Genomic DNA, 27,258 nt, shown 5'->3' with positions numbered 1-27,258 from the left:
TTCACCAAGATATGCCAGATTCTGGTCATAATGTATCTTAAAATATTTTTTTTTTAATGGAGACTATTTAAAGTATGTTCTCATCCCACAGTGGAATTAAATGAGAAGTAGATAACAGAAAAAGAGCGGGAAAAATCCCTGAAATATCTAGAGATTAAATAACACATTTCCAAATAACATGGATCAGAGAAAAAGGTAAAAAAACAAAGGAAAAAGATTTTGAACTAAATAAAAATGAAAACACAACTTAATCAAAAACTGTGGGGTTCTGTGAAAACACACCCTACAGGTAATTTATAGCACTGAATGCATATATTAAAATTGAAGAAAGGTAAAAAATTAATAACCTAACCCTCCACCTTGGGACATCAGAGAAAGAAGAATTTAAGCTGAAAGCAGGCAGAAGAGAAGATAAAATAAAAAGTAAGAATCAATAAAATGGAAAATATGAAAACAATAGAGAAAACCAGTGAAACCAAAGGCTGGTTCCTTGAAAAGATCAATAAAATTGATAAGCTTCTAGCAAGATTAACGAGGAAAAAAAGAAGAAAGACACAAATTTATCAATATCAGAAATTTTAAAAAGGGTCATCACTACTGTTACCAGGGATATTAAAAGTATAATAAAGGAATATTATGACCAACTATATGTCCATTAACATGAATACTGAGGTAAAATGGACTGATTCCCTGAAAGGCACAAAATACTGAAACTGACAAAGGAGAAATAGACAATCTGAATAGGCCTACATTATTAAATAAAACTTTATAAAAACAGAAAGCACCAAATCCTGAAAATTTCACTGGTGAATTCTATCAAAAATTTAATGAAGATATATGACATGCGTTCTCTACAATCTCTTTCAGAAAATAAAAGTAGTTGAACTACATTCCATCTTATTCTATGAAATCAGCATTAATCTAATGACAAAACCAGATAAAGGCATTATAAAAAAGAGAAGCTACAAAACATCTCTCATGAATATAGATGTAAAATCCGTCAAAATGTATATACATATATATATCCTTCACAAATACTTATATATGATGATGTATAAAAATAACTACACCATGATTTACTCCACAAATATGCAAATCTTGTTTGATTATTAAAAAATCAATATAATATAATCCACATATAATCCACACAACAGGCAAAAGTAAAACAATTATATGATCATATTGATATATATAGACATAGAATTTGGTGAAGTCTAACATTCACTCACAATTAACACTCTCAGCAAATTAGGAATAGAGAAGAACTTTACCATCTTACTGAAGAACTATACAAAAAAATCTATAGTTAATGTAGGAGTCAATGCCAGGCCTGCCCCAAGATGGGCCATGCTGGCATGAAGAGTATTCTGAGTTCAAAAGCAATCAAAATCCAGCAGATTCAGGAAAAGCTCTTTACTGCACCCTAAAACTGCCTAAAAAGAATTTAGACAGAGGACCTGCTCCAAAAAGGGTGCTATCACCACAGAGAACTACATTATGATGTGAACTAGGTATGGTGGATAGGGAGGAACCTGACAAGGCCTGTTTAATCAGTCTTTGCTTTGCCCCAATTGTTTCTGAGAGGCCCAGCAAACATCTGTTTACCAAACATTTACTTTTTCACTCTTTTTAAGGATTGCATTCCCTCCTTGGAAAGTCCCAGACCCCTATCCCTTTCTCCTTAGTTCAGGACAACAAATATATTTCATTTTGTTTGATTGTCTTTGGAATTTCCATGTTTGTGCGGGTTCCCATATATACACTATTAAATTTTATTTTCTCCTGTTAATCTGTCTCATTGGTTTGATTCTTAGTTTGGCTAGAAGGATCTAGAAGGGAACAGGTCATTTTTGCTCCTTGACAGTATTATCATACTCAATGATGATATACAGAACTCTTTCTCCCTAAGATGGGTAAGAAGGTATTGATATCCTCTATTTACCAGTCCTGTTGGACATCATCCTAGAAGTCCTAGCTAGTGGATAAGACAAGAACAGGAGATAAACAGTAGATTAGAAATAGGTTTGAAGGGAAGAAATAAAACTTTTTCTCAAGTGACATGATTGCCTATGTAGAAAATCCCAAAGTATAAGTAAAAAGACTCTTGGAACTAATAAGCAAGTTTAGCAAGGTCATGGGATACAAGGTCAATATATAAAAGTCACTTGCTTTCCTATGTATCAGAACTGAACAAGTGTAGTTTGGATTTTAAAAAATAATACAATTTACTATAGCATAAAAAATTAAATACTTGGGTATAAATTTAATGTAACAGGTCCAGGGTCTTTACATTATAAAATTCTGATGAAATAAATCCAAGGAAAATCTTGGAAAATGGAAATAAAATTCAGGTTCATGGATTGGAAGACTCAGTATTATTAACATGGCAATACTTCAGGGCACCTGGGTGGCTCAGTCGGTTAAGCGTCTGCCTTAACCGTCTGTGCGTCTGCTCAGGTCATGATCCCCAGGTCCTGGGATCCAACCTGTTGGGCTCCCTGCTCAGCAGGGAGCCTGCTTCTCCCTCTCCCTCTTCCTGCCACTCCCCCTGCTTGTGCTCTCTCTCTCTCTGTCAAATAAATAAATAAAATCTTTGAAAAAAAAGATGGCAATATTCCACAAATTGATTTATAGATACAATGTAATTCCAGTCAAAATCCCAGCAAGCTTTTTGTAGATATTAACAACTGGATTCTAAAGTTGATATGGAAATGCAGAAGACCTAGAATAGTCAACACAATACTGAAAAAGAACAAATTGAAGTACTCACACTACTGATATCAAATAAAGCTACAGCAATTAAGACAGTTGTGATACTGAATAAAGAACAGATTCATAGATCAATCGAATAAAACAGCTCAGAAGCAGATGCATACAAATGTAGTCAGCTGATCTTTGAAGAAGAAGCAAAGTCAATGTAATAGAGAAAAAACAGTCTTTTCAAAAAGGGAAAAAGGGTGCTATAACAATTAGATATCCATATGCAAGAAAAAAAAAAAAAAGAACCTCTGCACCCTTATACCTTTCACAGTAACTCAAAATGGACTGTAGACTTAAATATAAAATACATTACTCTAAAACTCCTAGAAAAGTGAAAAGCAGAAAATCTACATGAACTAATTTGGTGGTGAGTTTTTAGATACAGTACTGAAAGCATGATCCATGAAAGAAAAATTGGTAAGTTGGACTTCACTGAAATTAAAAACTTCTGCCATGTCTAAGACATTTTTAAGACTAAAAAGGCAAGTTAAATACTGAGAGAAAATATTTGGAAAACACATATCTGATAAAGGACTTCTATCCAAAATATACAAAGAATTCTTAAAACTCACCAATAAGATAACAAACAAACCCAGTGTTTAAAAAAAAAAAAGATCTGGGGTTAAGTGGGTTAAGCCTCTGCCTTTGGCTCAGGTCATGATCTCAGGGTCTTGGGCTCTCTGCTCAGCAGGGAGTCTGCTTTCCTTTCTCTCCCTGCCTGCCTCTCTGCCTACTTGTGATCTCTCTCTCTGTCAAATAAATAAAATCTTTAAAAGAAAAAAAAAAAAAAAAGATCTGACTAGGGGTGCCTGGGTGGTTTATTAAGTGTCTGCCTTCTGTTCAGGTCATGGTCCTGGGGACCTGGGATGAAGCCCCTTGTCAGGCTCCGCACTCAGTGGGGTGTCTGCTTCTCCCTCTTCCTCTGCCCTTTCTCGTTTATGCATGCGCTCTCTCTCTAATAAATAAAATTTATTTATTTCTATAAATAACTTCACTCCAGTTCTCTCTCTCTCTCTCTCTCTCAAAAAAAAAAAAAAAAGAAACCTTTAAGAAAATATTCTCAACATTATTTGTCATTGGGGGTTGCAAAATTAAAACACTTGTAACTTTATAGTGGAAAATCCTAGCAAATGCTATCTTAGCTAGGTGAGTTATGTCAACATTGGCAAGAATGCCATTGATAGTATGTACTCTCACCTGAGGGTAGTCATTAGCCAAACATTGGCCAATTACCAAATAAAGAACATTCTACCAAATACTTCATGAGTACTCCTCAGAACTATCAAGGTCATCAAAAACAAGGAAAGCTGAGAAACTGTCACAGCCAAGAAGAAGCTAAGGAGGCATAACACCTGAATACTGAAATTTGGATGGGATCTGGGGACAGAAAAAGGAACATTAGGTTAAAAAAAATTTGCATAAAATATGGACTTCAGTTAATGTTTCAATATCATTAATTGAATTAACTGATATATATCATATTAATGTTTAATGTTAACAGCAATTGAAATTGGTGGAGAGTATATGGGAGTGCCCTGTCCCATGTTTTCAATTTTTCTATAAATCTACAATTCTTAAAACCATTTTACTATTATTTTTAAAAGCCCTGATTAATAGGAAAGGAGTTTTACTTTTGCAAAATGAAACGTTTCTGGAATTCTACATACAACAATGTAAATATACTTAACACTAATGAACTTTACACTTCAAAATGTTCAGTATTGGGGTGTCTGGGTGGCTTAGTCAGTTAAACATCTGCCTTTGGCTCCGGTCATCATGCCAGGGTCCTGGGATCCAGTCCTGCCTCAGGCTCAGCGCTGCTCAGTGGGGAGTCTGCTTCTCCTTCTCCCTCTGCCCACCCCGCACCCCCACCCCCTCGGCCCCCACACCTTGAGCTAGCTTTCTCTCTTGTTCTTCCTCTCACCCTCTCTTTCTCAAATACAATCTTTAAAAAATGTTCAGGATGTTTAATTCTATATTATGCATTTTTCACCACAATTAAATATTTTAAAAAAAGAAAGCCTCATTTTCAGTTTTAGCCACACTGGAATTTCTCATTCTCAATTGCTTTTAACATTACATGTTAATTATGGCAGCATCATAATTATTAGTGCAGCTTCTAGCATCAAGACGATGTTTAGCGTATGGAGGCACTGTGCTAAGCGTTTCACAAAAATCCTTCAACTGAATCCTTAGAGCAACCCCACTAGGTGGGTATTAGTATGTGTCTCATGTTACGGGTGGTAAACATGAAGGTCAGAGGATTTAAGCAAATTGCCGTGATCGCATTGCTAGGAAGGGGTTCTAATTTCCAGAGCAACTGGACTCCAAAAACCCACATTCGCACCTACTTTGCTCTATTTGCAAATTTCACTTACAGCAGTTCACAACCTCAAGATATTAAAACAAAATAAAACAAACAAGAAAGCACAAGAGTAAACAAATGAGTAAATGCCAAGCTAGCAGAGCAGCCAGCCAATTAAGCAGAGTGGCTCGGAATTCCTGATGCATTTCCCACAACAGCTTTTTACCATTTTCTAGATTGTGAGTCCCCAATTGCGATCCCACTACAAACAATACTGGTGCCTATCACTTACTTATATTCAGTTAAGCTCATGAAAACTGGGAAGGAAGAAAAATGCTGCACCTTAGAGACCAGGAAAAATGCTCTAGGTAGTATTTTTTCACAAATGCTGGATTCCTTGGAAAACCAGGCCAGAAAACGTCTATCCTAAATGCTTTTTCTTTTGATGGGAGGAATGAAGGTGGGGGAGGAAGAGTTTTAGGACAAAGAAGAGAAATAGTACCTTGAAGAAACAGGTTAATCCTTCATTTGGTTAAAAAAAAATTTTTTTTTAAGATTTTATTTATTTATTTGACAGACAGAGATCACAAGTAGGCAGAGAGAGAGGGAGGAAGCAGGCTCCCTGCTGAGCAGAGAGACCAATGCGGAGCTCGATTCCAGGACCCTGAGATCATGACCTGAGCCGAAGGCAGAGGCTTTAACCCACTGAGCCACCCAGGTGCCCCAATCCCTCATTTGGTTTAAACAGATCTGCATTTCCCTGTGTGTTTAACCAAGAAGCCCTGCACTTGTCAGGTGAGGGCTGTGACTGATGGCCAAGCCTTCTCACACTGAGATTTGTAAAATCTCACACTGCCCTTCTGGCGTTTTTAGAAAGGCAGAAAGCTCACAGGAGGCTAAACTGGATAGTTCCTTGCAGGTTAAAGTTGGAAACCTTTGAAGAAAATATTTCAGCCTCTGTCTGATGTAAAAATCAGCACCAGAGCTTACTTTTAATATGGAAAATCATAGATCGCTGGAATAAATCCCTGTTTTGGATCTGGCAAGCCATAGGAATGGAACAGGAAAACGCATAAATAACTCTGCGTAGAAAAGTGAACACGTTTTTGAACTTTGAAAGTGCAACAGAATGCTAAGCCAGGGTTCAAACTCTGACTTCCTGCCCTCCCTCGGCTTTCATTAATCGTATTTTCAAAAACTCACATGAAAGGAAGGCATAACCTCGATTATCAGGGTTCAGATCTCAATACAGACTTATTAGCTCCATCTTATTGATTATGTTCACGGAGGTTTCTCTATCCTTACTGGTGTTTTGCCCTCTGATTTGCCCAGGATTGAAATTAAGTATGTTAAAATCTCCTTTTATTAGGGTGTTATTTCGCTTCTCCAGTAGTTTCTGCTTTTTGAAAATTGTTACTGTGTTACTGGAGGCACAGACAATAATATTAATGGCTTCTGGATCTTCTTGTGATTTTCAGTCATTAGTGTTACAAAATATCCTCATTTACCTATTTTAGTGGGGGCCTAATTCTATCTTGCCTACATCAAGATCTTTGCTTTTTTTCCCCCCATTGCAATTGCCTGTTCTTTTATTTTTAACCTTCCAAATCATTCAATTTCAGGCACACCTCTTTTAAACAGTGGGGAGCACAATTTTGCTTTTGTGGGCAGCCCCGAAATCATTATTTTCTCTTTGTATGAAGCGAGGGGAGCCCATTATTTAGTCAGTACAATCTGCATTCCGGTCTCTGTTGTGTCATATTGTTTTATGGTATTTTTGTGGAATGTAGGAGGTTCATTGTGTGATCCTTTCTCCCACCCCCTCCCCTTTTTAAGATGTGCAGTAAAGTACTGGATAGTAAAATGGTATAATGTCTGAGATTTTCTTTAAAACGCTTCAACCATAAAAGTGGTGGCGGCAGGGGAATGGAGAAGTCCCCATAACCTTGATGGCTATGGAAGCGGGATATTGGGGTTCATTGTAGTTTCTACTTTTACATGTGCTTGGGAATTTTGGTTTTCAAACATGGTTTTCTTTTTAAACAGTTGTAAAAAAATAATTTCGTCTTTCTCATGTTCTACAAAGTTTGCATGTTTTTTTATTTACTTTTATAATAAGCCAAGTTCTATCTTCATGAACATAGACCTAAAATAATGAAAACTTAAGAGCTTCATAAAAAGAAGAGTTAGTCTCTAAATCAAATAAAGACCTTCTCTATTGCCTCAAGCGCTGCAATAAATTATACATACTGTAAATGAGCACAGCTTCTTTTAAAGTTACAAGAAACAATTCTGTCTTTGTGAGAGTTTTATAACTACATCCAATAGCCTATAAACAGCCTCTCTTGATGCGGTTCCCATGGTGACAGGACATAATATATGTGTCCATTAAATTTGGAAATGTAATGAAGTGCAATAAAAATCTACTTCAGAAAAATACACTTCTCAGCATATTTTTATTAATTAAAATATTGCATTGAGCATTTTTCATGTCTGCATGCCTGACAGCAAATAAAAGCTTTGCCACATATTAACTGCGACTCTTGAGTTCCATCCAATATTAATTGGTACAAAATAGGAAAGGCATTTTTGCAGAGAAAATATTTTGACTGGTGGCCCAGAGTGATTAATGGGTAAACAGTTATGCTTCTTGAACTGTGCATATACCAATTCAAAAGCCACCAGCAATATGGATTCTGACATTTGTGTCCACAGGGGCAGGAACGGACTAGAAAGTAAGTGTCCTTAGTCCTTGAGGATGATGAGAAGTTCCTTATTGCTGACTGCCTACCAGAGCCTTGCTGAGAGTATGTGGCCATTTTGCTTGTGGGGGAGGCAGAGTATCAGAAAAACAGATTAAGAAATCCCTGCATAAATTAAACTAACAAGAACAAAAGCAAAGACCACAAAAAAACCAATGCACTACACAACCAGAGGCACAGAAGTTGCCAAAAAATAAGTTGGGGGTGGGTAATGAGCAAATCACTCTCCTACTCAACTTTGAATAGTCAGAATTTTAAGCAGAATAATTGGAAAGGCAAGAATCTTTTTCTCAGGTGATTACTCAGACATCTTCAAATAAGGAGCAGAAAATTCTCAACTACTTCCCACTTGACACTCTCTGTGTATGTCCTCCCAAAGTAGCAGTATCTGAATGATTTTGACACACTTGAAAGCACAAAGCACATAGAAAAGAGAACTGGGGAAAGGGCATACAGCTTCTGCTCACTCCCCAAATCAAGAAGAGCATGAATTCCCTCTTACAGATGACATTAATCTGAGAGGCATTTGCCTTTTGTGTTCTGTCATTCTGCAATGTAAGACCTACGAGAAACTTCACTGACCTGGTTGCTGTTCCATGAAGAACCCTACCCATCAAACCCAACTGAAAAACTAATAGTAACTGGGACTTAATATGTCATAAACTGTCTCCCCAAAACTTTTTAAAAGAACACCCTTATAGGATTCCCACTATGTATCCACACCTCAAGACCCTAGACACATTTTCTGGAGTTTATGGAAAACATCTAAAAACACCACTGCTCCCACATAAATGTTACCAACATCTAAAAACACCACTGTGCTCCCACGTAAATAGTACCATACTCGAAAATGAGAGGAATCATGTGGGCATGGTATTTCTACTGGACCTATTATTGAGGGCAAAGCATCAGAAGTATATCACTATTACGTGGTACAGATTTGCCTAGCTACTGCAGTGAAAAGGCAATCCACAAATGTTTGGAAGTTCCCCAAAGCAAATTTCTTTTCTTACAAGTTCAGACAGTTTTCTGGAAGTTGGAAACTCTGGGAGTTGCACATGTATCAAGGCAAAATGGAAAGCAAAAGAGGTGAAGAAACTGAAAGTCTCCCAAATCTGGAGACTCCTAGGGCCATAGAAAATACCCAATTCCCAGTACCAGCTCCTGGTTTAACAAGGCACCCTCCCTTCGCTAACCATGTGGAGGGATTCCCAACCAAAATACATCAGAGTACTCTTTGAGAATTTGAACTCTCGTCAGGCTTCCCTGATTTCCAACACACACACACTCCAGTTCTTGTCTTCTCCAGAGTTTCTCTCAAGTGTTCCCCTAGCCCCTGATGTTTCATTTCCCACTGAAGCACTCATCAGATTATCTCCAATGGTCTCTTTCTCTATTCACTGCCATCCGTCAGTCTATGAGCCCCCTGACAGTGGGAAATGAATTTTATTCTTTTCAGCATTCCACACTTGAATACTTAACATATCAATGTCGCTTTACATAGACGGAAAAAATTCTTGATGATAAGTGTGTAAAGTACTGTTTACACTCTGTCAAATTCACAATGGCACACTTCCCACTTTGCACTCAAGATCACACTGCCTGGACTGTAGATACATAAAGATGCTTACATTGTTTTGGGGACTGGTTTGACTATTGGAAATATAAGTTAATTGTCAAATCCGAATATGGAAAAAAAAAAAAGAAAATATGTATGCTGAGTCACTACCCCTGCCTATTTGTACCCATTTACTTATTAATTCTTTCACAGTGTATTTTTTTTTTTTTTGAGCACCTAGAAAGTATTGGGCTTGTCCAAAGCATTGGGCAAGGAGTAGTGAACAAACAGAAATGCCCTTTGTACCCACAGAGTTTATCTTCTACTGTGTTTGGGGAAAAATAATAAAATAGTAAAACAGAGATACTAAGCAAACTCAGGTTGTAATAAGCAATTATAGAGAAAATAAACCAGATGATGTAACAGTGTGGCTGGCGGGGTGGGTTGTGTCCATAGATGGGCAGAAAAGGTCTCTTTGAGGTGGTTACTTTGACCTGGACAACTGCAGAAGGCTAAGAGAAGGAAGTTAGGTCAGAGAGCGGGTTGGGGCAAGATTATGGAAGGGTTTAAAAATGCTGCAAAGAGTTGAGATTTTATTGCAGTGCCAAAAGAAGCCATTAGAATGTTTTAAGTTGGGAGAAGATAAGATCTTATTTTAGGAAAGAGCACTATGGTCGTTGTATGGACAATGGAACGTGCTCTGCCAAGAAGTGAAGCAGAAGATCCCTTAGGAAAATTGGGCTACATTTACTCGACGGCACCCTAATGGTTTCCAGTCAGGGGTGATTTTGCCTCCCAAAGGACATATGGCAATATCTGGAAATGTTCTTGTTTGTCACAACTAGGAAGAGGGGTGCTAGTGGGCAGCGGCCTCAGATGCTGCTAAACCTCTCACAATGTACAGAATGGCCCTTCTCAACAGACAACTAATCATCCAATGGAGCCAAGGTTCAAAAACTCTGATTTACTCTATGCAGATCTGCTCTTCGACTTCTGGAATGCATGATAGAAGCAACAGAAAAAAAAAAAAGTTATATAAATTGCAAGGCCTGTGTGTCAGGACATATGGGTGGCTCAGTTGGTTAAGCATCTGCCTTTGGCTCCAGTCATGATCCCAGGGTCCTGGGATTGAGTCCCATGTTGGGCTCCTTGCTCAGTGGGGAGCCTGCTTCTCCCTGTGCCTACAGCTCCCTCTGTGCTCACTCTCTCTCTGACAAATTAAGTAAATAAAATCTTAAAAAAAAAAAAAAAAGAAGAAGAAGACATGTGTGTTCATGGGAAGCAAAGAAGAAAATTATGGGGTAAAAAAGAGTCAGTGACAAGAAACTATTTGAGACTCAGAGTCACTCCAAACATGGATGGAATCATCCACCTTTTGTACCAAAAGTAACAATTCTTTGCTTTTAAGATAAGCTGACCTCCCCTTAAGTTCTTATTACATTGTCTACATGGTGACCTTCCTAGATGGTGAATAATAGTTATTCTTTTTCTTTAGTTTCCTTTAATTCAACTAAATAGCATTCCATTTAGACCACATTAACACTTAGATATTCTTGACGAATGGCGTTTCCTGTCCTTGGACATGTCTTCCTTTCAATAAGTTGAAAATTCGCCTTCAAAATTTGAGCATTTTATTAGTGATTGGGATTAAAATTGTTTTCTACGACAACACCTGGACCTCTTCCATTCATACGTCTAAAAGCAGAGACAGCATTCCACAATGGACAGTACTGTCATATGCTGATCTACATTAAGCTGGATTTTTTTTTCCCCAGGAAGATTCTCCCAACAAATTATTGTGCTGAGTCTCAGAGAAGGTTCCACACTCAAAGGGAGCCCCTGGGATGCTGCTATTACTCTTTGAAGGACACTTGACTTTCACCGAACATCTGCCTTGTTTAATGAGCCACTAAGTATGAGCACCTGAATTGAATACGTTAACCAAGGAAAGGGACTAGCAGGAAACCATTCTGCAAGCCTGAGGACTTTGCTGGTGGGCTACAGTACAACTTAGATCCTCAAAAGAAAATCCTTAAAATTAGGTTTCAGGGGTCTCCTTTAAAGTTTGTAGTTTCTGAGTGGTCACAAGGAGTGAAAATCAACAAAAATTAATAGAAAACTATTAATATTACTAAATATTATAAAATAATAAAAATTAAATAAAATTAAAAATTAGTAGAAAAACTAGGTCTATGTGAACATTCGACCCACTAGAGTAAACAGATTCTAAGATGAGGCAATATATAGGCAAACAAAGATATTTAGCAATGAAATATGAGTTAATGCCAGCGAGGGCGGCAGGATGTGTATCTCATACACTACTGGGCTTACAAATTATTATGTGTTATTGTATATTACTATTATAAAAATATCTGAATGTTATTATTTGTATAATCTGCTTTTCTAGAAGCCTCTCTAAACAACTTTCTGGACACTTTATGCCTTATAATCTGATATAATTTCCCTTCTTTTCTAAGTGAGTGATCAGAGAAGAACACAAAGATCCATGAAGGAGGGCACTTGTTGCAGAATTACTACTAAAGGTGTTATAGTCATTAGTAATGGTAATTAGTAATTAGTAATGATAACTGCAACAGCCAGGAATTCATCAAATAGAGTACAGTTAGCCTAAAATATGAAATATTAGTAAGTCATTAAAAATCAAGTTTTCAGGAAAACATTCAAGATACTAATGTATCCCTAGAACTTAAAATAGTGCCTGGCACATGATATTAAGCCCTCTAAATGTTTGTCAAATGAAAGAATATATCATTAAATGGAAGAGGATACAAAATCACTTTTCATTATGACCCACATTCTCTTGTAAGCATAATTAAGATAGATAGATAGATAAACAACCTGTGCCTATGCATAGAAAAAGATCTTAAATACTCAGACTTGTTTAAAATGGTTATTTTGGGGTGGTGGATTTATACATCATTTTTATATTCTTTATTTCTTCCTTGATTTTAAAAATCTTCTACAATAAATATTCACCAGTTCTATAATCAGAGTGATCTTTTAAAGTATATGTTAGAAGTATAAATCACCATTCCTTTTGGTGGTGTTTCCAGCTGACCTTGACTCCACCTCTCTATTGGATCTCTTGAGTACTTATGGGATCAATTAGTTGAGCTTAAAAAACATTGGCTGATGTTCTATTCGGTGTCTTCCATGATCTGGGGAGATATGAATCAACAGTACAATTCCTGCTCTTAAAAATATGATGGTAAATATAAAGTTATATTTTTAATATAAAAGATAATATAGTTAGGGTGAAACTGAAGAAAACTTCCTGGTGGGAGAAGGTAGGCATAGGTCACCATGGGAGCAAAGATCAAGAGTGGGGGGGTCCCGGGGGAGGACAGAAGGAGGAGGTAAAGTGATAAGAAAAAAGTAGCAAGCGGATGGTTCTAGAAGCCAAGGAAAGAAAACGAGCATAGGAGGAAGCCAAGTTGGCATGCTGCCTAGGAACCAAATAAGACAACACCTGAGAGGTGAAGTGAACAGAGAGCTTTACTTCTTGGTGTGTATTCTAGTCATATCTTCATTTCTACCCAAGGAGAAATGATAAATGACATGTCTACCGCCTCCTCCAGCCTTAAGGCCAATTTGCCGCCCTCCTCTACCTGACTTTGTCAGTAAACACCCCCCACCGCTTTGCCATAGCTCCACAACTCTGATCATGCCATTCTCCACTCTCTCCACATCCCCAAATCTTCCAGCTCTCTTCCCTGCCCGAGAAACACATTCCATAATGTTCTTGACATTTTAAGACAGGGAAAAGCATTTTAGGATGGGGGATTCATGCAGAAGCTACACAACGGGTTAAGACAAACAATTAAATAATTGGTAAGACAGTAACTTTCAAACAGGATCCCTGCAGCCCTCCTCTGCTTGCTGTCACACAGGGCATGAAAGACGGATTGCCTTAATACCAACCCTTTGCATTAATAAGTACTGAGTCCAACGGGAATAGCCCCAGGTAAGAGGGATCTCCAGCGAGGTTCACACCAATGTGCACCTCATTCAACAGCCACACAGAAATCATAGTTACCAGCAGAAGACCACGTGACTCATAGGACCTTAATGCATTTTGTAGCAAAATGTATAAGTAAGCAACTAAAATGAGAATTTCCTTTTTTATATATATATATTTTTAAATTTATTTATTTTTTTATTTGGCAGACACACACACACACACACACACACACACACACAGTAAGAGAAAAAACACAAGCAGGAGGAGTGGGAGAGGGAGAAGCAGGCTTTCTGCTGAGCAGGGAGCCTGACATGCGGCTCGATCCCAGGCCCCTGGGATCATGACCTGAGATGAAGGTAGATGCTTAATGACTGAACCACCCAGGCACCCCAGAATTTCTTTTTTTAAACAGAGTTCAGAAAAGATTCAAAACATAAAGCTGCATAAGCCATGTGTGGACCACAGAATGCTAGTTTCATGGGATCGCAACAGCTGTCATAAAAAATGAAGACCCTGGGGGGGGGCACCTGGGTGGCTCAGTGGGTTAAGCCGCTGCCTTCGGCTCAGGTCATGATCTCAGGGTCCTGGGATCGAGTCCCGCATCGGGCTATCTGCTCAGCGGGGAGCCTGCTTCCTCCTCTCTCTCTGCCTGCCTCTCTGCCTACTTGTGATCTCTGTCTGTCAAATAAATAAATAAAATCTTTAAAAAAAAAAAAAATGAAGACCCTGGGGCGGCTGGGTGGCTCAGTGGGTTAAAGCCTCTGCCTTCGGCTCGGGTCATGATCCCAGGGTCCTGGGATTGAGCCCCACATCAGGCTATCTGCTCAGCGGGGAGCCTGCTTCCTCCTCTCTCTCTGCCTGCCTCTCTGCCTACTTGTGATCTCTGTCTGTCAAAGAAAAAAATAAAATCTTAAAAAAAAAAAAAAAAAACGAGGACCCTGGTTAAAAATCCTGGAAACATTAGATAAGACAAGTTTCTTTATCATTGTCTTTAACATGTCAAGCTGAATTGCGTTTCTCTTAGAAGATGATAAGATATTGTAACATTCCCCAAGTTTATGTGACCACAGAATCTCCTTATGCAGATTATCTTGCAGGTCTAGGGTTTTATTAGGGAGCATCCTTTAAAATTTAATCATAGGACCAGATTTATATTTTAAAAATGATAGAATCAGATTAGATTCCTAATCTCGGTTATGGAGTGATTTTAGAACAGCTGTTCTCAATTGTGTATGCCCATTAAAATCACCCAAGAAACTTCTAAAATTCCCAATGCCCAACCCTTATCTGAATCAGTCAAATCAGAATTCTTAGGCCTAGGACTGAGGCATCACTATTCTGGAAAGCTCTGGAAAGCTCTGAGGGAGTTACAACGGGCAGCCAAGTTGAGAGCCATCACTTTCGAGTCTCCTACCAAGGCAGGATGCTCTTCTTCAGCATCTTTGATATCTTGGTGTGCTAACTCTTTAATATGGGGGACCCCCGTGGCCGCATGACACAGCAAAACATCCCTCCGCTATGTCAAACCCAAGAGGAAGCCCACTGTGTCTAAGATAACATTTATATGAGTAACGTTTTATATTGCTCAAACTGTAGGACATGTGCTACATTCCTATCTTCCATCAATAAATGAATGGCTCCCTTTTTTCCTCCCCCTTAGTAGTTTGGACACAGTATTCCACATAAAAATCCCACAAAGGGAAAAACAAGCCTCAAATTTATTAATAAAGTTCTAACGGCAAATATTGAAAAGCCGATACCCAGGCAGAGAGTACGGAATATTAACTGTGACATGTAATATTTAAGGGCAGAAATTTTTTATTAATATTTATACACCTAATATGTACAATCGAGAAATCTAAATAGCAGGAATACTTTCTGCATTATGCAGACACAGGCCCAGTGAATCTGCTGGCCTCCAGGGTCCAGAGTTAGACTGCCTTGGAGGTAGGAGCTAACCCAGGCTTCTTTGCCAAACTTGGCCTTGGTAGGAACCTTAATTAATCTTATTTATAGTTCTACCAAGTAGTGCTCTTCTTCTCATTGAATTACTTGGAATGCATGCTTAGCTATAAGATGCTGCTTTCAGTTGAAGAGTTAAAATAAAAACTACTTGGGCGCCTGGGTGGCTCAGTGGGTTAAAGCCTCTTCCTTTGGCTCAGGTGGTGGTCCCAGGGTCCTGGGCTCCAGCCTGGAGTCAGGCTCTCTGCTCAGCGGGGAGCCTGCTTCCCTTCCTCTCTCTCTGCCTGCCTCTCTGCCTACTTGTGATCTCTGTCAAATAAATAAATGAAATCTTTAAAAAATAATAATACATTTTAAAAATAAATAAAAATTAAAAAATAAAAAATAAAAAATACTTGACCCCAGGGACTCCAGCCACACAATAACCATTCAAACATTGGAACCTAAAATGATATGCCTTTGAGAGAATGGACCAAAAACCATTTTCATAAATTACACCCCAAAAAGCACTGTCCCCGATTTGGAATGAATTGTTACATGATAGATTATTCTGTTAAAATGTGTTAATAATTTATCCCCTTCCTTCCCATGGATTTTGTGCAAAATTTGCATCAAAGAAAAAAAATTAACTAGTGCTTTATCCTTAAAACTGAAAAGGTTTATGACAAGGTAGTTCTATTATTTACTTTAATAATAAAATAAAGCCCACTATCAACCTGACTTGTTAAAACCAGCTATCTGATCTTAGAGTCACTAATCTTTATTTCCTTCATAATCCAATTTCCTTTATTATTTGCTTTGCTAATGACTGTTTTGATTAAAAAATTAGGGATAGAAATGATAATGCTGTATAATTAAGTATGCAGATTTGGAGCTTTTTGCCTTTAAATGCAGTGTGTTCGAAGAGCCAGATCTCCTGTAGTAGATAATTCGTGAAATTATATATTGCATTAGTAACGTGCTGGAATAGTTAAGGAGCTAAAAATTTCAGGATTATCCCATGTCCAATAGCTGGTGGCATAAATATACCAAATGAATCTAAGTAGGCCTTTAGAAAATCCAATTTATTGAATTAAGTATGAGTTTTAATAGCCCAATAAAACATCACTGAAAGATAAATATTGAAAATTGCATTGCCCAATTTCAACACAGCAATTCATTGAATTTTATCTCTCTACAAAATAAATAAATATTATAATTATTTTTCATGACAGATTTGTACCTAACGTAAACGATACCCCTTTGTGAACCTGAGAGCTTCTGTAATAATGGGGTAAACTTATCTGCTGTTTTCAACACAGCTTATTAGGTGTTTCCAAGATTTTGTTTATTTATTTGAGAAAGAGACGTAGGGGCAGGGAGAGGGAAAAGCTGAGTGCGAGCCGAGGGCTCAGTCTTACAACCCTGAGATCATGACCTGAGCCAAAATCAAGAGTTGGCAGTTTAATTGACTAAGCCACCCAGGTGCCCCTCCTTATTAGGTGTTTTAAAACTAAAATATAAAGAGGGCCTCAGAGAGTGCATAGCACTTATGCTAAAGAAGAGGGAACTCTGGGAAAGTGGCTGAGAGGAGGCGGGAATTGACGGCCATGTTTCATTTTGTGGGTGGGCTGCTGTCACACGGAAGTGGGACTGGACTTTCTCTGAAGCTTCTGAGAGCTAGAGAACAAATGGAGATAGGCTGGAAAACAACATAATGAAATCTTTTCAAGCAGTTGAAATTATTTCAAGAGTGGAAAATTCCCCAAAGGGAGTGAGTCTTTCCTTAATAAAAGCAAAGTCTTGAAAAACTCTGGCAGAAAGAAGGAAGAGGTCTGGCGTCAGCAGTCAACAGAATTCCCTTCAAAGTTTGCTTCTACCCTGAGGTCCTAGAATTTTCCGAGATTAATTACAGTTAATTGGGAAATGTTAAAAATCAAGGGATTTAGGGACGTCCGGGTGGCTCAGTTGGTTAAGCTTCTCCCTTCGGCTCAGGTCATGATCCCAGGATCCTGGGATGGAGCCCTGCATGGGGATCCCTGCTCAGTGGGGAATCTGCTTCTCCCTCTGCCTCTATCTGACACTCCCCCTGCTTGTGCTCTCTCTCTCTCTCTCAAATAAATACAAAAATAAAAATACTAAACACACACACACACACACACACAAGGAATTTAAATGAATCATTTGAAATACCACAAACCAAAATCAATTGAAAATAAAACTTTTTTTTTTTTTTTAAGATTTTACTATTTATTTGACACAGAGAGATCACAAGTAGGCAGAGAGGCAGGCAGAGAGAGAGAGAGAGAGAGGAGGAAGCAGGCTCCCTGCTGAGCAGAGAGCCCGATGCGGGACTCGATCCCAGGACCGTGAGATCATGACCTGAGCCGAAGGCAGCAGCTTAACCCACTGAGCCACCCAGGTGCCCTGAAAATAAAACTTTTAACCCAAGTTACAACCACTGAGAGACAAAAAAATTTTGTAATTAAATCATTCTCTATTAAGAATATGTACAAATATTATCATATTTTTCTATATATAGTCATTTTGGGGCAAAATCTGTACAAGAATGGTCTTTTTTGATATTTTAAACTAAAAATTGTTAACTATTAGATACCTACATGCTTATGGTTGCTATCCCTAGATTTCTAATTACTTTTTTCTTTTTCTTCCTTACATTAATACATTTGTTTTCTTAAATAGGGCATGTTTGAGAAATAATAAATTTCAGTAAGATATTAAAAGTGTGTTTTGACGACATGTATATATTCACAGAATAAAGTTAAAGACTGAGACACTTAGATAATTCTTCATCGAAGCCTCCCTTTGACTTTAATTGTCTGGGTACTGTGTAAAAAAAAAAGTTTAAGAACTTAAATTATAATTACCTAAATTTGTCCTTTAACTTCTCAGTCCAGAAACCTCCTATGTATTCCATCATCTGAAAACTCATACAAGTTAATAAACCCAGCTTTCTGGAGATACTTTACTAAAAGTCAGAGAACACCATCTTAGTATCTTTAATAATTATGTACTAAGGGGTATTTTAAATTTTATGGCATTTTAGTTTAAAATTAAATCATTGTTGATAATTATTTAGGGTTATAATTGCAACAGCTACACTAATTACAGGGGTGAAAAAGTAGCAAGATTTAATTCTGGTAAAATTAAGTATTTTACCAAGCTATAGCCTTATAGTCAAAATTAAGGCAATAACCACATGGTACAAATTCAGAAGGAAAAAAATATGATTTATTCTAGTGCTCCCTGGTAATATCATGCAAGAGAACTTATGAAAAAAAAAACCATAGTATTAGATGTATACCTACCATCTAAGAACTCTATTTTAAACTCAAAGCTGTCATTTAAATGTTGTGACAGACAGTTAAAGATATCACAGAAGGCCTTACAATGGGATTCAAGTGCCACACCTTCAAGATTATTTGAACGTTCTGGAAAACACCGTATTGGATAATTCAGTTTTCAAATAAAATTGCTAGTTTCCACCAGCCTTCCTCAGTGTTCAATTCAATTTGTTGTTTTAGGAGATTGCATTTTGGGGTCAGGCCAAGTAAACAAGTGTGCCATTAAGAAAAATATGATTCTTTTCCTATAGGGATAGCATCATAGCACCACAGGTGAGCAAACAGCTAAAAGCAGCTATGCGTGGAAAAAAAGGTAGTGACACCAATTGCTTCTGAAAATACTTGCTTCATTCTCCAGTCCATGTCCTTTCTCTCATCTGTACTCAGAGCAAACTGGTCCCCTCTTGCAGACTCAGCTCTATTTCCAGGATCCCATTCAGGACTCAATAATAAACTTTGGGTCAACTTAACTGTGGCCTGACTTTGGTTCTTCACCCAGTTCTGATACATGACCGTTTGACTATGACCCCCATCTTTCATCTCTGTCCTGACCAATGATTTGCCTTGTTCTTCTGTACTTGATCATCTGCTTAAAAACCTGGTCAGGAAGCCAATCTTTCTGTGGCTGGGACACAACACTGTCCCTGTGCTTAAGAAAGAGAGAGGCTCCCATAGATTTTAAAAGTAATACAGACACGCACAGGTACATGTATACCTGTGCAAACACATAAAACTCTTTTGGGGGGTTTTCTGTATATTTCTCCATCCACTGAATCAAACACTCTAAATTTCATCCATGCCATAAGACATTCCATTTATGGGGTTTGGTGTAAAAAGAGCTCATATGTTCACTTTCACAACCACTGCAACACCTTTTATTCAAGTAAAAGAGGTAGAGTGAAATAGGTTGTAGCCACCAATGCAGCCACTATTTGCTTTCAGAGGTGTGGTTTACTTTGCATCCCCTTACTGGTCTTTCCCAGTATGGGATACTAGTGGGTACCTCTAGCTGGAGTATCCCTAGCTATCCTTTCAAGCCTCTGCTTTATTATATGTATGTGGGATGAAGCCATACACTCAAAGGCAAAATGGCTCTGGGACCTTGACCAGTAGTTACCATCACCTCTGAGAAGAATCCAGAAACATACTTGTGACACTGGTAGATATTTGGGAGAAATGGTTATTCTGCGTGCACTACCACATGGTTGGGCCACACTGATTTTTTTCATAACAGGTAGAGCAAGAAAACTGCCCAAAGTTACTCCGCTGATGTACAAAGTACACCACCTGCTTTGCTGCTTTCTGTTAAGTCTCGAAGAAGTTTAGAAACACAAAATTTGTAGTTAGCTTGATCTAACTCATTTTGAACCAAGTAAAGCAGGGAAGCACTGTGTCCTCTGGAGGACTGAAAGCAACACCTGTGGGGAATTTTTATATCAAGTTGATAACACAACTGAACCCCTTGAAGAGACCAGTTGAGAATTTATTTTCCTGACAACTCTTGCCCAGATGATTTTATCTCATCTCATGGATGAATTACAAGATCATGACTCCTATATTTAAACCTTGAGCCCCAACCTGTTCCCCAACCTCAAGACTCATCACCTAACTGCCTCCTCTGTCACTCCACATGGACATTGGTCAAGCGTCTTGCAATGAACATGTCCAAAATGGAGAGGATGCTACCCGTTCCTCAGTCAGTTTGTCCAGATATCTTTCCCTTCTCACTAAATAACACCTCCATTCTTCCAGGTACACCAGTACAAATCTTGATTTCTCTCCTTCTCCCACATTCAATTTATTAGCAAATCCTCTCAAGTCTTCCTTTTAAATATGCAGAATGGTTTCCCCATTCACCATCGCTACCATGACAACTCTGCTCCAGGCAGCACCATGGCGTGGCTGGATTAACACAGCCTCCTACCTTTGGCATTCCTCCACCCACTTACACTCCTACATGTATCCTACACAGAACAGGTGGAGGAATCCTTTCAAAAGGTAAGTCCGATCATGCCACTCCTTGCTCAAACCCTTGCAGTGGTTTCTCAACCTATAGAGCGTGAAATCTAAACTCTTCACCAAGGCTTATGTAAGGCTACACCTTGACCTCCCACTGTCCTTCACCTATATCTTCCTGCCAATGCCTCCTATCACTTTCCCCCTCATCCACTCTTTTCCACCCACAAGGGCATCCATGCAGCTACATCCTAAACACACTCCTATTCTGAGACTTTGCCATGATTTCTGGAACAGTCTTCCCTGACATCTGCGAGTCTTGAGCCATCACTTCCTGTAGGTCTCTGCTGAGTGGAACCTTAAGGAAGCCTTTGCTACATAAAATAGCATGTCACATCCATATCACTCCTTATTGCCTTCTCCTGCTTTATTATTCCTGTTAGCATGTTATTTATTTATTTATTTATTGCCTGTCCTCTCTGGGAGGATGTAAATGCTCTGAGGGTAGGGACTCGGTATTCTCAGCATTGAACAGGGCCTGATGCAGAGCAGGAACTCACTATGTATTTGTTGGGTGATTAAATGAACGAGTAGTGTACTCTTTTGTTCCTAGTCTCCCTTGCAATGGAAGCCTGCATGTTTGTACGTCCTAGCACATCATCTGGAACACATCAGACCTTGATCCAGGCATTTGCAATGTCCCAAGGATGGGAAATCTGGAGTTAATCATCCTTTTCAAATTGGCACTGCCCTCTGGGCTTTTTATCATCCTTACCCCAAAACTGCTGGAAAATCCAGACTGAGCGATGACAATGTTCTCCTAAGGAGCCATTTGCTGTTCATAAAACTTTAAAAAATAGCACCTATGGAACAAAGAGGCTGATGCAGTGTTAGACATACATTATCCTGAAGAGCTGAGAATGGCTTCCAGGAATAGGATGTACTACATAATGGCATCATCACCTATCCATTTCTCATTAAAAGGAGCCTGACAGTGCATGGGCGCCATACATTTATTTCTAAAGCTCTTTTCTGAAGTTGTTCTTATAGACTCACTATGGATGTGAAGGCTAGATACAAGATTCTAAATGAGAATTTCTAATAACTTAGAAAATCCTTAAAATAGTCCATCCCTTCTTGATGTGGAATTAGAAAAGAAGGGAGTGGAAAACAGGGAAGCGATGACTGCAGAGAATACAGCAAGTGAATTTCAGACAAATCTTACTCTTTCAGAATGAATGGGCTAAATGATTAGACAGAGCAAATACCTTATCCTCTTTTCTACGCATTATCTACATAAAGTGCTTAGCTCAGAACAGGCATTGAGTTCATAGTAATTATTATTCTATTCTCTGGGATTTTGGTTAAGATCGCAGACTTTGATGTCAGACCCACAAGGGTTAATTCTTAGTTGCTACTTACTCCTTGCGGAATTGGAAAAACCACTTAGCATTGCTGAACTTTCATGCTCTTATTTCGAAAATGGACATAACAACACCCTTCATAATGGAAAGACTATGTAAGATACACATGTAAGGGACTGCATATAGTTCAGCACCTAACATATAAATAATAATGACATCTATAATATGAACAATAGATAAAAGAGCAAACATTGCAGGAGGAAATCAAGAAGAAAGAGGAGTATCTAAAGGATTTGTGGTTGCTCTTCCATTCTTTCAAGTTTCTACTCAACTCCCCCTGGATTTGAAGAGCTGCTAATGAAAGAGAAGGCTTGGACTCCCTAGGAGGGACAGGGAACCATTTCCCTCCATCTGCCAACTGATTTCCCACCTGACTTCACACATTTAACATCACTCCCAGGATTGGATAAGGCAAGGCCACTCTTTCCCTAAGAAGCCCAACCTCTTAGAAGTAAGGTGGGTTCGTCCTTTGTCATGGCTCCAATCTTTCTAGTTCCTCCCTTGTACTAGGTTGGCTCTACTCATTACACTCCAATCCAAGGACCCTTGACTGCTTCTCCCCTGCACCATGTGCTCACCATGTGCACCGTGTGCACCATGTGCACCACGTGCACACTCCTCTCTCCTCCCTGAAGGAAGAGCCTGGGCTCTCACCTGCTGATTCATCTATTCGTTCTCATTCAAACCAACTTGGACTTGCCTATCAAGATCCAGCCTGTGCATCACATCCCTGAAAAAGCTTGCCGTCCTCCTCACCAACCACTAGTAGAGATGATTTCTAACTCCTTTGCCTTATTAGAAATACATTATGCCTTCTAGAACCTGCATTGCCACTGCTGGTTCATCTGCAGGACGGGTCAGGATCAGACGGATCTGATTTCTACTTCCAACTCCCCATTAACTATGAGACCTTAAGGATGCTATTTAATATTCTTGAGGCCAAGTACCCTTATCTGTAAAATAAAAATAATAGTATCTGAGAGGATTCTTAAAAGAATGCGAGGAGATATGGAAACAAATATCCACTCAGTGCTATCACATAACAAGTGTTTTATTGGCACAGTATCTGGCCCATAGAACTCAGTAAGTCATCAAGAAATATTCACAAAGCATTTATTATCTGTCAGGCATTGTCTTGGAAGCTTGCATTTCAATGGAGGAAGTAAGACCCAGTTCCAGTTTTCAAGAAACTCCAAGGGGTGTGTGAGGGAGTGTTGGTTGGGGGAGGGGTCGGGGGTACCAGGCATGTCATGGAGCGACAGACAAAAGCTATAATCGTGCCACAGCATGGTAGGTGCTATAATGGGATAGGATTACAAGTGACTAGACCCACTCAAGTCTTGGAGGGGCAGAAAGTCTTCCCAGAGGTTTTGGGATTCAAGCTAAGACATGAAGGGTGAATAGTAATCAGTCCCACAATGGTGCTAGGGGAGATAGTAGAGGTGATAAGCTTTGGCGGATGGGTTGGTGCTGGGGGTGGGGTAGCCACAGCATGAAAAGATATTCTTGGCAGGAAATGTGCAGACATCTAGGCATAAAAGAGAACACACTGAGTTCGGAGAGCCTAAAGCATTTCAGTGTGGCTCGAGACAATACAGATAACTGATACTACTGAATAAATTAACTAAGTAATTGGTTAGTTGGACTCTCCGCCCTCCCTACCCTCACTAAGCTCTTACAGTTCTTTTCTGCTCTGTGTTCCAAACATCTGAAGATGTGTTCACATCCAATAGAAAACAATGGCTAAGAGCTGGCGCTCTGGATTCCCACCGCCAACACTCAAATCTCAGCTCTGCTACTCACTGGCTTTGTGACTTCAATTACTTACCTCCAGCCTCCTCTCTCATAAAACTGAGATAAAAATAGTCCCTTCTGTGGCTACACAGATTCGGTTCTTAGCATGGCAGCTGACACAGAATACTCATCCAATAAATGTTATTATCATAATGTGTACTCCACCATAAATGGCCCTGAGTGCACTTCTTGTCTTCTCGCCCAACTGCAAGCTTCTTGGGGTCAAGGACATAGTCTTAAACATTTTCTCTTCCCTGATAAGATGGAAGGGTGCTGGTTTAAAAAGCCCAAAGAATGTGTGCCAATAGGTCTATATATAGCTCAGGCAGCATAGCAGAATGCTTCACATTGTGAAATCCAGACCCAGATGTGCCTGGGCTCATACTCACAGCTCTTCCATTTGCTGACTTTTTAATCTCGGGCAAGATGCTTAACCTCTCGTTGCCTTGGTTTTCTCATCTGTAAAGTGGGGATAATTATAGTAATGACCTCACTGGTTAGTTATGGGCATTTAATGGCTAAAGTCCTTAAACCAGAGCTGTTATTTAACTAAGAGGTGGTAAAGTTACTATTATGCTCTGTGTATTTGGAGCATCCGAATGGGAAATCAGATCTGAGGGAGGGATGCAAGATGTCCAAATATGCAGCCAACCTAAAGATACAATGGCAATTAGACACGTATAGTTTCTACGTAGTTGTGTAAAATCACCTGCACCTAAGCACAAATATTCACAACCTCATTATATTAAAAGAAACAGCATCAAATATAATAGGTTCTACATAGATTTCTCTCTGCCTCATACCTGATTTTGTCTTATTAAGCTTGAGTCATAGAATCTTGGCTTTAGTACAACCCAAGTAAGGCACTGGAGGGCTGCCCAGAAATAAGAAACAACAAGAGACCACATCTTAATATCCTGATACCAACAAATACCAAAAATTACAGCTTTAAAAAGTTAGATATTAATGATTGATCCAGTCCTTAAGAGACTCAGTGCAATTTGAGCCATCAAAGTCAGCTCTAAAGCTGGATCAAATCCACTTACCCATCCCTGATTTAGAGCTTATGGATTTTATTCTTCTAAGAATCTGTAATCCAAATATCTCATTTAAGGCTCATGGGGGAAGATGCAATAAAGTGTACAGAATGCTAGGAATTCAAATGGGGGAAATTCCTAACTCCTTAATTAAAGTTGCAGGGATAATGCTTTCTGCATGAATCAGATTCATAAAAGTATTAGCAACCACAGATTTATAGCTGGACAACAGATATATGTCATGCTCTGAATTACAGCTGAGAACAGAGTTTGTTAAAGCTGAATTATGGCAAATGCCTTCAACTGAAAAAATGTATGCATAAAATATTAACCATGGTACACACTTAGAATACTCTGCAGTATAATAAAGACAGTTTCTTTTAAAGGTTATAAATTAAGAATGCTTCCTTTCAAATGAATTACAATTATCACTTTATTTTTTTAAAGTGGCTGAGCATGTATCTTGTGTCTAACTCTTATTTAAAGGATATATCCTTAACCTTAACATTTGGCTACATAACTTTTCCTCAGGGTCCTGGATTGCAACCACATGGCTACTATAAAAATGGGAAAGAAATATACCTCAGTCATCACAATTGGTAATTATCCTGCTTGCTACCAAGATGCTTCTATGTGTTCTTTGATTCAGTGAGCAGGTTTACAAATGTTCAGAGTACTTTTTTTCCCCCCTGTTCTTATTATTTTAAGAAAATCCAGGTAGGAACTGCCTAAGAGGTAAAGATTAGCTGGATAACCCCCATGAAGGTATACCTCTTCTTCCAAGCCAGGAAATGAGAAAAGAAAAATTTTTTAATCATTTGAAGATACATTTTCATTAAGAAACTTGGGGATTTGAGTTCATAACTCACCCATTCAGGAAAGGGAATTTGTTGGATGGAATAAGTGAGCCTCTTTCTCTCTTCAGGTCTGCAAGGGGACTCTCTCACTTAGCTGGCAGATGATGGAGTGAGTTCTGGTACCTCCAGCTGTCAGATTTGCAATAATATTTAGACTTTGCAAATTACTTTACCAACTCCCAAGATCATCAGTTTGTAGGTTTTTTTCCCCTCTTGAAACTTGGCTTTGATTCCTACTAGTCTACTGACTTGAGTTATTGTCAAGTTTATCCAAAACTCATCAGCTTTTGCTTCATCACCTCTTGGCCAGAGCATGATTCACCATTTAAACTTCTTTTTTAATTTTTTTTACTTTTTTATTTTTTATTTTTTAAAGATTTTATTTATTTATTTATTTGACAGAGAGAAATCACAAGTAGATGGAGAGGCAGGCAGAGAGAGGGAAGCAGGCTCCTCGCTGAGCAGAGAGCCCGATGTGGAACTCGATCCCAGGACCCTGGGATCACGACCCGAGCCGAAGGCAGCGGCCTAACCCACTGAGCCACCCAGGCACCCCTAAACTTCTTTTTTTAAAGGAAAGACTATATGTGCATATATATATATGCACATATATATGTACACACACATACATATACATATATACATACACATATATATGTATATACACACACACACACATTGCTGTTTATAAAAGGATACTCTCGAGTTAATTAGATCTTAAAACCATACCTTGCTTTAAAAATTGCTATTCCTTAAAGATATTCAAGATTCATTAGTATGTTTGTTCAGCAGCTTGTAAAAAAAAAAGTTAACAAATATAAATCTTTGATCACCATCTCTCCTTTCCCTGTTACCTTTTTTTTTTAACTTTTCCCCACATTCGTGGAAAATTCTGTAATTACAGAAAAGATAAAGAAGAAACTATTTTAAGTAATTCCTAATTTCAATACCTTGGGATAATTACCATTAAAACATTGATATTTCTTTCTAGAACTTTTCCTACACACCTTCTAATAGCATTAGGATCATAATACGTACAGGTAACTTTACATATTGCATTTAAAATGTAACATGTCTAAGAATTTCTCCAGCTCCATATTCTTTGAAAACCTAATTTTTTAATGGTTGTATAACATACTCTAATGTGGATATGCCTTAATGAACTGAACCATTTGCAACAAGTATGACATTGAAGATGTATTTAAATTTTCATACTTATACTCATATCCCTACTCTCTTCTCTAATTAATTCCTCAGTCTCTACAAGTGCAAATGTTGTGTCCAAAGATATTTTAGAAGGCTGTTTGGCATATATTGTCTCCAAGACACTAGTCCTTAATTTTAGTGATGCTGGCTTATCTTACCCTGATAATGGGCAGATACTATTGTTATCTTTATTTTATTTTTTTAAAGATTTTATTTATTTATTTGACAGAGAGAGATCACAAGTAGGCAGAGAGGCAGGCAGAGATTGAGAGGAGGAAGCAGGCTCCCCGCCGAGCAGAGCCAGATGCAGT

The 27,258-nt window shown here is 38.5% G+C and overlaps 1 long non-coding RNA gene across 4 annotated transcripts in view; it reads right to left on the bottom strand.

Moving 5' to 3' along the window:
• Window positions 1-27,258, bottom strand: part of LOC101692762 — a 259,825-nt gene that overhangs the window by 190,137 nt on the left and 42,430 nt on the right. For 3 of the 4 annotated variants that reach the window (XR_006606147.1, XR_001178006.2, XR_006606146.1), the window contains exon 4: window positions 25,754-25,870. The exons of the other annotated variant lie outside the window; for it this stretch is intronic. This is a non-coding gene — a long non-coding RNA (uncharacterized LOC101692762). The remainder of the gene's footprint in view (window positions 1-25,753; window positions 25,871-27,258) is intronic. 4 annotated transcript variants of the gene reach the window in all.

This window comes from Mustela putorius, unplaced genomic scaffold (genome assembly GCF_011764305.1).
Source record: "Mustela putorius furo isolate JIRA1106 unplaced genomic scaffold, ASM1176430v1.1 tig00000228_pilon_pilon_pilon, whole genome shotgun sequence".
Classification (NCBI taxonomy): domain Eukaryota; kingdom Metazoa; phylum Chordata; class Mammalia; order Carnivora; family Mustelidae; genus Mustela; species Mustela putorius.
The sequence above is the reverse complement of the archived record's forward strand: the minus strand, read 5'-3'. Positions and strand labels throughout refer to the sequence as shown.